Raw genomic sequence first — 12,143 nt, 5'->3', positions numbered from 1 at the left:
AAATAGAAAGACTGTTCCCCAGAAAAACCCATTGGTTGTTGTTGGGTGAGGGCCTGCCATAGACAGAGGGATTTTTGAAAAGGGGCGCAAGGTGGGCACCTGGGTGGCTCAGTCTGTTAAGCATCTGACTCTTGGTTTCAGCTCAGGTCACGATCTCAGGGTCCTGGGATTGAGCCCCATGTTGGGCTCCTTGCTCAGCACAGAGTCTGCTTGAGATTCTCTCTCTCATGCCCTCTCTTGCTCTCTCTCTCAAATAAATTAATTAAATCTTTAAAAAAAAAAAAAAAGAAAAAAAAGGAGCACAAGATACAAGCCACAAAGATGGACACTCAACGGTGAACTAACTAAAGCAACCATAAGAGGTCTGCACCAGGGTAAGCCCCAAACTGTGTTTGGTTCATGATCCTTCCAAGCAGTGCTGGGCAGCCCTCTAGTCCCAAAGCCAAGACCAGTTTTCTTGTTGACATGAACAGAAGCGCTTTCTCAGTGTCGTCATATTTCTTTTCTTATTATTTCTTTAAAACCAAAGGATATAGGGCGCCTGGGTGGCTCAGTGGGTTAAAACCTCTGCCTTCTGCTCAGGTCATGATCCCAGCGTCCTGGGATTGAGCTCCGCATCAGACTCTCTGCTCAGCAGAGCAAGAAGCCCTGCTTCCCCCAACCCCCACTCTCTGTCTGCCTCTCTGCCTACTTGTGATCTCTGTCTGTGAAATAAATAAATAAATAATAAGTGAAATAAAACCAAAGGATGCAATGGAGCTAGACTTACCAAGTACATGTGGATTTTGTCACTTGGCACCCAGAACCTCATTAACCTATGTATTATGCCATTGTAAGGACTTTTCTGAGCGTGGACTTTTTTCTGTGGCAGTGACTTGGAATGGCCAGCTGCATGCAAACGCAAGTAAGTGAACTCTGCTTTCACTTACATCACCCGATCAGGATCGAAAGTCATTTTTTTTCATCTCTGAGTGAACAAAAGTAGAAGAATTTGGGATGCACATATAAATATTCTTAGCTCGCAAGCACATACTGGGCAACTTTCCTCTTTTTAGGTTTTTAATTATGAAATAATTTGACCATAAAGGAAAACACCGAACTACAGAAGTGGAAATATGCACACTATACTTACTTTCTAGATGTTTTCGGCTGTGTTTCATGACGCCCGCTCCCAATCTGTTGTCCTTCCTCTCTTCCCCAGAGATGACCTTTATGCATGTTATTATATGTTATTCTTATCCATTTTCTCATACTTTTACTACACAGACATCTACTGATTGTCAGTATATGGCAATACTCTATGTGTTAACATATACACATATATGGGATCCTCTTCTATATTATAATTCTGTGACTTTTTATTGTCCCCAATATGATGCTGTTGAAAATCCAGGTGAGTGCTCTGGGTCTAGCTCATAGACCCATACAGCTCATTGCCTGCCATACAGAAGTCAGCTGTTGGCCATACCATGGAATATTGCTCAACCCCAAAAGGAATAAAGCACCATGATTTGCCACTGAACATGAGTGAACCTTGAAAACATTACACTCAGTCAAAGAACCAGTCACAAAAAGCTACATACATGCTGTAGGAGTCCATTCTTGTGAGATGCCCAGAAAAGGCAGACCCTCAGACACAGAGAGCAGCCCACGGATTCATGCCTGCCAAAGGGCTGAGGGAAAGGAGGAAGTGGATGGGGTCTCTCTTTGGGGGTGACAGAAATATTGTGGAATTAGAGGCCAGAGATTGTTGAACATCCTTGTGAATACGCTTCTTTAAAAAATGCTGAATTGGATGCCTTAGAAGTGTAGATTGTACAGTATGTGAATTGTATCTCAATGAACCAAATTTGCACAAAGAACTAGTTGGCTGCACCAGTCATGGCTTCTTTTGAGTCCTTCCTCCACAACTAGATGTTTGGGCTGTTTCCGGGGCTTTGCTATCAGCAAAATGCTGCAATAGACGTCCTGTCCACAAGTGTGATCTCTTGGTGGCATATTTAGGAATAAAACCTGTCTTTTGTACTATCTACACCTTTAATCCCACTAGGAGAGCCAGACTGAGACCTAGTAGTTTTCCCTATTTTTACTTCCACCAGGGATGTATAAGTTCCCAGTTCCCCACGTCCTTGCCAATTCAGAAATATATTAAACCTGATAATTTTTCCTGATTAAAATAGATGAACTCATAACCCACTTTAAGCTGCCTATATAAAGATATCTCATGGTTGTTTTAATTCGCATTTTCCTGAGTATGAGTGAGGCTTATTGACCATTTGGGGTTTCTTTTCTGTAAATTGATGATTTCTATCCATTGTCCATTTTTCTGTTGGTCTTTTCCTTTCTGATATATGTATACCAGGCACATCTTTCCTTTGTAAGCTGTATGCTGCAAAGACCTCCTTGAAGCCTGTGACATATTTTCATCCTTTTTGTATCTTTTAATGTTAGCTATTCAAAGTAATTCATCTTTTAATTGATATGTCAAGGGACTTCCCATTGTCTTGACTAGCTTTACATGATGCATATACTCCCCTGTATCTTCTAAATTAACATTTTTAAAATTTCATTTTTCATATGTAAAGCATCTGATATTAATTTTTGTCTAAGGTGTGAGGGAGGGATCTAATTTTTCCACTTGGAAAACCAACTACCCTAGTACCCTTTATTGAAAGACCCATTCTTTTTCCACTGAGTTTGTGTCTTCAATCTGCTGAAACACGTTCACTTCTGTTTCATCTGCACTGCCTTCCTTCATTAGCCTACTTTAAACTCGTGGATGGAAATGACGAAAGGAGAAACTTGATTTGAAAAGATTTGAAAACAATAAAGGAAAAGTTGAGATGCACGGCTGGCTCAATTGATAGAACATGTGACTCCTGATCTTGGGGCTGTGAGTTCAAGCCCCACCTTGGTTGCGGAGATAACATTTATCTTTTTTAAAGATTTATTTATTTATCTGAGAGAGAGAGAGAGAGCGCGCACACATGCACATGGCAGGGAGGGGCAAAGGAGAGGGAGAAAGAGAATCTCAAGCAGGCTCCAGGAAGCACAGAGCCTGACAAGGAGCTTGATCTCAAGACCTTCAGATCATGATCTCAGCAGAAACCAAGAGTCAGATGGTTAACAAACTGACCCACCACCCAGGTGCCCGTAGAGATTATGTTTAAAAAAAAAAAAAAAGAGGGAGGGAGGGAAAGAAGGAAGAAATTGAGTCATGTAACCTAACCAAGGAAAAGACAGAGCTAACCACATTTCAGAAAATTGCATCCCCAGGCTCCAAAATCATTTAGACTTTTCCTGTCTCTATCTCTCATCTCTGTTTCTATTTCTGTGTTATCATTATTATTCAGACCAGCTGTCCTGAGGAGTCTGGGACTGACAGTGACAATTCTAGGCTCACAGCCTCGCAGACTTTTAGCCAAAGAGGTAAGGGGGGCCTTTCACTTACTGGATCGATTTAGAAAAAGATATTACTGGCTACCTTTGGAACATGCTAGAAACCCACTCACAAAAGATTTAAGCACAGAGGAAAGAAACCAAGCATTTATCTTGCCTTTCATTTATAATCTATACCTCAGCACAGAGTCAGGGAGGCCAAGCTTCTGCTCATATATTACCACAACAAATATGTAAAGAAGAAAACCTCCAAGTCTTACCTTTGGCTAATGCATGCCCACCTTATCAGGAACAATACCCGAGGGCAAGGCTTAGGGTCTTTCATCCACGTATCTATATAGTGGATAGAAAACCCAAGCCTGCCCAGTCCTAGACCAGAGGTCAGCAAACTTTTTCTGAAAAGGACCAGAGGGGAATATTCAGTCTTTGTGGACCAGAGGATCTCTATGTCAACTCATCTCTGCTCTGGAAGAAAGAGGGCAGCAGTATCTGTTATACAAACAAGTAGGTGGGGCTGTGTTCTAATAAAACTTTATTTACAAACACAAATAATGGGCCTGTTGCCAACACCTATCCTAGACCAATGCTTTCGGAAAACTGAATCCATCACCAGAATGAGAACTGAATTAAGCCAGGAAATATGTGTTCTAGGATGCAATGGAAGGCTTTTTTGGGGGGGGGGGGCGGCTTCCTCAGTTTTCAGATCTGTAAAAGTGGAAAACAAGCAAGACAGGATGGTTTCTGGGGTCTTCTCTGTCTTGACATGCTAAGTTTCTGGGGCCATCCTTCCTACCACAGAGGTGCTTTACCTAAGGGAGGGGGCCCAACCAACATCTCTTCATGAGGAGACCCAGCCAGCTCTACAACTTGGATGGGGCTTGTTTCCCAGGAACTTGGCAGCCCGTGGCTTCCCCTTGACAGCCTGAGTCAGCCTGTAACTCACGGTCAGGCTTGGGAAGAAGGTGAAGGGGTCCTAGAGCAGAGACGCCTTCTGAATCTTGGGGCCCTGGCCTGTCCCAGATTCTTTGACCTCCTTCAGGTGTGTCAGCCTCTCTGCTCTCACCCTGTGTGTATTTGGGGAGGGGAAGGCACTCCGGGGAGTGAGAACAGAAAGCAGAGGAGAATGTGGGGTCCATAAGCTTGGAGCAAGGGAGAGAAGGGGCCTCTGCTCTACGAAGAGTGGCTGGCTCACTCTCTCTCTCTCTCTCTCTCTCTCACACACACACACACACACACACGCACACACTATTAGAGTTAAACAACTGGCATTTATTTATTTCCTTAGTTCTGGAGGCTGTAAGTCCAGGACAGGGTGCAGGCCAAGTTGGCTTCTGGCGAGAGCTCTCTTCCTGGCTTGCAGAGGCCACCTTCTCACTGTGTCTTCTCATGACCTCCCCTCTGTGCTCATGCAGTGGGTGGAGAGACAGAGAGAGACAGAGACAGAGGATGAACTCTCTGGTGGCTCTTCTCCTAAGGACCCTAATATGATCAGATCAGGGCCCCACTCTTAAACGACCTCATTTATCCTTAATTACTCCCGTAGAGGTCCATCTCCAAATCCCACTACACTGGAGTTTAGGGGGAACACACTTAGTCTGTAACAAACAACACACACACACACACACACACACACTATTCTATGAAGACACCCAGAGAAAGAGCCGCACAGACCCTCTACGTGTCCACAGCCACACACACCAGCTCACACTCTCATAGGCTCAACTTTGTCTACCCCCAAAATTCATATGTGTAAGGCCTAACCCCCTGCATCTTGGAAGTTGGGCTTGGAATGGTGGTCATTCCAATGGGCTCATTGCAGACCTAATTTAAAAGATGAGGTCATACTGGAGGAGGGTGGCCCCTTCACCCAATATGACTCTGTCCTATAAGAAGGGGCGCCCTTTGGGCACAGAGATGTACACAGGGGGAACACCATGGGAACATAAAAGTGGAGATTGGGGTGATGTTTCTACAAGCCGAGAAGCACCAGAAGCCAGGAGAGAGGCCTGAGACGGAAGGAACCAACCCTGCTGACCTTGGTTCCCCCAGAACCAAGAGAGAATAGATTTCTGTTGTTTAAGTCCACTGGGAGTCTGTGCTGCTTTGGGAGAGCAGCCAGGAGACCAGGAACCCAGGGAACTAAGGAGGAGGCAGGAGGCTCTAAGCCCCCGACTTAGGCTGCACTGTCTTACAGGAATTCATCAGCAAAACACAGATCCCAAGATAAATGACTAAGAACTTCAAGATGATGAGTGCAGAGCAGGAAGCCCCAAGCTCAGGGTCCCTGCGGAACATGAGGACCCGAGGCACTGGTTGCCTGCCCTGCAGGCCCTTGGAGCTGGCCAAGTGGGTGCCCCAGCCTCCACCAGCAGCTCCCAGGCTCCGTGCACATGGAGTCTCCCCTTTTCTCCCCTCTGCTCGCTGGGGCACAGCCCATGACAAGGTGCTAAAGCCCCCGGGGGAGTTGCTGGGCGGGCGGGGGAGCTGTACCTCTGTTCCTCCTGTCGGGGAAGTCATTCTCTCTCAAACTTGGGAGCTCTTGGTGGCCATATGTCCCACCATGTGGAGGAAGCCGGTCTTTAATGAGAAACCCGAAGATGACTCAGAGCATCGGTGGAGAGAGCCTGCAGCTTTTGTTTTCTTGATTCAGGATGCTTCCAACCCTAGCATCCCCCCTCTCCATGCAGCCTTCCTGTTCAATCATTCTGGGAACCCTCTGAGTCAAAAAAATAATAATAATAATTAAAATAAATGACACCTGGAAAAGTTTTCTGAGTTGGAGCTAGTCCAAGAAGGGATTTCGTTATGAACAGCGTCTGGACAAATACTGTTAAGATCGCTCGCTGGCCCTAACAGATACCATTTGTGGACACCCACTCTGGGATTCATCCCGAACCACAACTGTTTATTTGCTAAAATTCCAAATGCAGCATAGCAAGAGTGGTCCACTGGTGTTTTCCTAACTTGGGTCTTCCATGACCCAGGGGGCATGCTTGGGAAGAGGCCAGAGCTATGGAAAGTCTTTTGCTTTTAGATGGTATTGGGTCTACGTCCGGGTTATGTGAACCTAAGGAAGATTTCTTAAAAACTCCAGGTCTTGGGGGTGCCTGGGTGGCTCAGTGGGGTAAGCCTCTGCCTTCAACTCAGGTCATGATCTCGGGGTCCTGGGACCGAACCCCGCATTGGGCTCTCTGCTCAGTGGGGTGCCTGCTTCCCCCTCTCTCTGTCTGCTGCTCTACCTACTTGTGATCTCTCTCCCTCTGCCAAATAAATAAATAAAATCTTAATAAAAAACAAACAAACTCCAGGTCTCTACATCCTGGCCATAAAGCAGGAGAGAGATGGGATAGTGTTGTTAGCAGCAGTAGGACTCGCCGTCCCAGTTTCCCCAGGACTGGGGCTGGGGCGGGGGCTGCCCCAGGACGTGGGAAGGAGGACTTTCACAGAACATGGATATTTCAGGGCTGAAACTGAGAAAGCCCTGGGCAAAGAGGACCAAGTTCGTTCCTCACCCTCACTGTAAGCGGAGGAGCCGTAAGCAGGCGTGATGAGAACATTGGCTCTCTCCTTCCGCCCCCGTTACCCTAACACACCCACGTCACGGGTCTGTGCCCTTGGGACACATCTGGGGCAAGTCTCATGACCTTCACCGTCATCTTAGGTAATAAAGGTGTCCAGTTAATCACATGCAAGGGAAAAATCGTGTCAGTTCAGCAATGGAAATATTTTTGACAGGTTGCCTGCGGCCGCAGTGAGCATGATCAGCTTTTTCTTTATTTCCCCACCTGGACCTTCTGCTCCTCCCCTCCCCCTCCGCAGGCCACCGTTCTCTCCTGGTGCCTGTAAGCGCGTCTCCTCCATGTGCTCACCCAAGGGCCGGGGCTCTGTCTTTGGGGTCTGTCAGTCCATTTCCAGCCTCTCCGCAGGGTTCGCCTTCCACCTCCAGGTGGCGCTGGTGGAAAGCACACGAGACACCTAATTCACTCATTCCTCCCCAAAGGTCCCTAGAGCTGTGAGCCACAATCCTGAGCCCTCCAGATGGTTCCATCTTGAGCCAGATTCCATTCCACTCTGAGCCGGCGCTGACCGAACACCGAATGCTCCGAGTGGTCCAGTGGACGCTTTCCCCCTCGAAGCTGGAAGTGAGAGACTGACCTGCTTGCTACCCTCCTCTGTGGGGACGCACAGCTCTTGAAAACAACACAACTCTTCTAGTTCCAACCTGGCTTTTCCACACCTTCGGGTGAACATGAACCCCACCCTGACACCTGACCAGCACTCCTCAAAACCATCAAGGTCCTTCACATCATCAAGGTCATTCAGATTCTCATGGGCATTCAAAACAAGGAGTCTGGGAGCTGCTGCGGTCAAGAGGAGGCACAGTCTATCAGTGTCATGTATCCTGTCACAGAAGACAGGACACTGAGCAAAAACTAAGGACATCTGAACAAAGCACAGACTCCAGTTAACAGCACTGTATCGAGGCTGGCTCATTAGTTGTGACAAATGCCATACTAATGCAGGATACCGACAATAGGGGGAATTGGTAAGAGGTCATAGCATAAATGGGCCACTGTGTACTCTCTTTGCAACGTTTCTGAAAACCTAAAACCATGCGAACATTAAAAGTTTACTGGTGGGGCGTCTGGGTGGCTCAGTCAGTTAAGCATTTGCCTTTGGCTCTGGCCATGATCCCAGGGTCCTGGGATGGAGCCCTGCATTGGGCTCCCCGCTCAGCGGGAAGCCTGCTTCTCCCTTTCCCACTCCCCCTGCATGTATCCCCTCTCGCTGTCTCTCTCTGTCAAATAAATAAATAAAATGATAAAATCTTTAAAAAGAAAAGTATCTATACCACGAGTAACTCAAAGCTAGGTGCTAAAAATATGAAATAAAATAAAATCATAAATTTAAAAAAATTAAAAAAAAATAAAAAGTTTACTTGTTAAAGGGTGAGAGAAAGCAGCAAGAGAGAAAGGACCAGGGAGAGGACAATTCGGCTCGATGCCCAGACCCTGCCCCCATGTCTCCGTCTACCATTAAGGTCTTCCTCCCAACTGAGGCTGGGATGGCGGAGAACAGATACCACCATCCCCACTGTTCTCTGCCCAAATTTCCAACCTTACAGTCCATGGGCATACTAAAATGAGGGCTGTTTTAGGTCACTTAGTTTGGGCTGGTTTGGTATAAACCGAGGGCTAATCGGAAAGGAGGATCAGTGCTGGGAGCGGGCAGCTGAGGCCAGCAGAAGGGACGCCGTGGTGAAAGCCTTTATTCCCGCGGCTCCTGCTTGCTGCCAGTTCTGCAGCTAGGTGGCGGCCAATGATTGTCTCCAGCCCAAGGAAGATGGAGCCGGGGCAAGGCACTTGCTGTCCTCGCCCAAAGCCTAATGTCCAGCACAATACCACTCAGAACTGTGATGGTGATTTCTTTACAGAAGCCCAGTCCCATCCTGCAGGTGTCCACACCGATAACCTCATTTCCAGCCTCAAGCCGTTTGCCCAGCCCTGGGGGGCTCCCCAAAACGGAGCAGGAGCCACACACGTTACATGTAACGTGGTAACAGTGTCCCTTTACTCTGTTCCAAAGACCCCCGTTCTGGTTCTGCAGTTTGAGAAAGGCAGCAAAGCTGGGGAGGTAACCCTCTCTCCCCTGCTCTGTTTTCTGCCCCACAGTCGGTCTTTTGCTGACCCTTCAGGAAATAAGATCCAGTTTATTGCGACATCGCACTCCCCAAAGCCACCCCCCACAGAGCTTCTCCTGCTGTGAGTCTTCCCTGACATGACAAAAACTCAGACCATCGGATTCCAACTCATAAAATAGAATTCCCACGCGCTCCAGCCGCTCTGCTTTTGGGCACGTGCCCAAAGGAATCGAAAACAGGGGACTCCAAGGTGCATATTTGTATCAGATATTTGCACACCCATGTCCACAGCAGCACTAAAGGCAGAAGCAATCCGTCAACAGGTGAACAGATAAACAAAATATGGCACATACATGTGTATTAATCAGCTGATGAATTCACATTAGTGATTAATGGTTAATTCCGTGAGAGCCACAGCCATCACAAAATACCGCAGCTGGCTTACTGAAGCAGCTGAAATTTGTTTTCTTGTAGTTCTGGAGGCTGGAAATCTAAGATCAAGGTGTCGGCAGGGCTGGTTTCTGGGGAGATCTTTCTTTCGGGCTTGCAGATGACTACTTTCTCAACTGTGTCCTCATGGGGCTTTGTCTCGGTATGAGGAAGGAGAGAACATGAACGAGCTCTGGTGTCCTTTCTAGAAAGCCACCAGCCCTATTAGATTAGGGTACCATCTTCCCGACCTCATCAAGCCTTAATTTATCTCCTTAAAGCCCCTGTCTTAAAATGTACTCACATTGGATGTGAGGTCTTCAACATAAGAACTTAGGGTAGGCAGATTCTGTCCATAACACCCCATGATAGAATATTACACAGCCTTCAAAAAGGAAGGAGCTTAGAGGTCTCCCATGCTACAACACCGAGGAGCCTCGAGGACACGATGCTCAGGGAAATAAGCCAGGACACAAAAGGACACATACTGGATGACCCCATTTCTGTGAAGTGCCTGGGGCTGTCAGATGCATAGAGATAGAAAGCAGCTGCCTAGGGCTGGAGGGAGAGGCGAGTGGCGATGGGTGATGCGTGACTGCTTCATAGATAGAGTCTCACTTTGAGAAGACAAAATTCTGAAAGTCGACAAGCACGTGAGCGGACTTCATGCCACCGACTCCATCTGCTTTCAGGCTTTCTCTGTTCTTGGTGGACATTGTACCTGTGGCAGTTAGACCCTGGTCCGGGAGGCAGGAAACAGACACCTGACGCAGGCTCCCAGTCTTGAGCAAGCCCCTCCCATTTCTGGAATTGTTTATTTATCTAGCTATTTAACAAACATTTACTGAGTGTCTATAATATACCAGGATATTTTTTATTTTTTTGGAAGGGCTATTACGATTTTTAAAATCCCCACCTTCATGGAGCTTCTATTCAAAGACAGGTAGAAACAAGTAAATACACATTTATAGGGGGCCTGGGTGGCTCAGTCAGTTAGGTGTCTGCCTTCAGATCAGGTCGTGATCAAGTCCCACAGTGGGCTCCTTGCTCAGCAGGATGCCTGCTTCTGCCTCTGCCTGCTATTTTCCCTACTTGTGCTCACTCTCTTTCTGACAAATAAATAAATTACATCTTAAAAATAAATATTTATAGGGACGCCTGGGTGGCTCAGTTGGTTGGATGACTGCCTTCGGCTCAGGTCATGATCCTGGAGTCCCAGGATCGAGTCCCGCATCGGGCTCCCAGCTCCACGGGGAGTCTGCTTCTCTTTCTGACCTTCTCCTCACTCATGCTCTCTCTCACTGTCTCTCTCTCAAATAAATAAATAAATAAAATCTGTTTTTAAAAATTAAATAAATAAATAAATATTTATAGACTGTGATGAGTGTCAGGCTGGGTGTAAGTAGAGTCATACAATATAACATAATGGGTGTGTGGAGGAGAGGTCATCCCTTCAGGAAGGGAGTTAGGGAAGGCTTCGAAGGAAGTGTGTTTACGAGAATTAGACTGCAAAGTTTCCAGCCATGAGGAATGTAAAGGGAATGACACTGGGACAGCCATTTCAGCAGGTGCAAAGGCCCTGAGGCAGGGAAGAATTGGCATGTTCTAGTTCTAAAAACCCAGCACATGGGCACTGCTGCTGGGGCAAAGCGGGCTGGTCAGAACAAAGCCCGGGAAGAAATGTACCAAGCTAGATCACACAGAGCCATGAGAAATCTGAATTTTTATCTAAGTAGGAAAGGAAGTAGAGCTTGGAAAATGTCTTCATAACACAAAAGGAAGACATGCAAATTTCTAGGCCCTCCTTATCTTATCTTTGGCTTTGCCCATCTCACACTGAGTATGTGCTCCTTCTTTATCCTCGAGGAGGCCGTGAATAATGGTCAGAGCTGGTCTCTTCAGATTCTGCGCCGTTCCCTCTTCGGACTCTCCGTAAACTTCTCTAGGCTCCTGTGAGTAGTGCTGCTGGGAACATTCATGTATAGGTCTTTGTCTGAGCACCTGTTTTCAGTTACAGGAAACATCCCGGATTGGTCAATCCACAGAGACAGAAAGTAGATGAGTGGCTGCTGGGGACTGGGAGGAGGGGGGAAATGGACAGTGGCTGTTTGGTGCAGACAGGGTTTCCTTCAGGGGCATGAAACACCTTGGAACAACACTGAGAATGTACTAAATGCTGCTGGATTGTTTGCTTAAAAATGGTGAATGGTTAATTTTAGATTATATGAATTTGCCCTCTATTAAATAAGTAAATAACCTTGTAAACATCGCGAACGCTAAACAGACACATCTGCGGGCCTCCTCTGTCCCTCCGGCCACAGGCTTGAATCTTCTTCGGGCTTTAAAAAAAAAAATAAAAAGACAAACATTACACAGAAAAATAGATACAGCTCGATTCTATTTACATGAAGTTCAAACGTAAGCAAAATGAAACAACACTTTCTTTAAAGAGTAGAATCATAGTTTTGCAAAACTACAAGGAAAAGGGAAGGATTTATTCAAAATCCAGGTTGTGGCTGGTAATCTTGGAGCTGGGCACTGAGGTGGAGATGAGCTCAGTTAAGAGCCTACGCACGGCTTCCAAGATCCGAGTTCTTTTTCTCAGCCAGCGTTCTAAGAAAGCGAGTGTTTTTTTATTCTGATTCTTTAAATGGGATGTTGAGTTCTTACACAC

Source organism: Mustela erminea, chromosome 19, assembly GCF_009829155.1.
Source record: "Mustela erminea isolate mMusErm1 chromosome 19, mMusErm1.Pri, whole genome shotgun sequence".
In the NCBI taxonomy this organism is placed as follows: domain Eukaryota; kingdom Metazoa; phylum Chordata; class Mammalia; order Carnivora; family Mustelidae; genus Mustela; species Mustela erminea.
Note: the sequence above shows the minus strand (reverse complement) of the source record.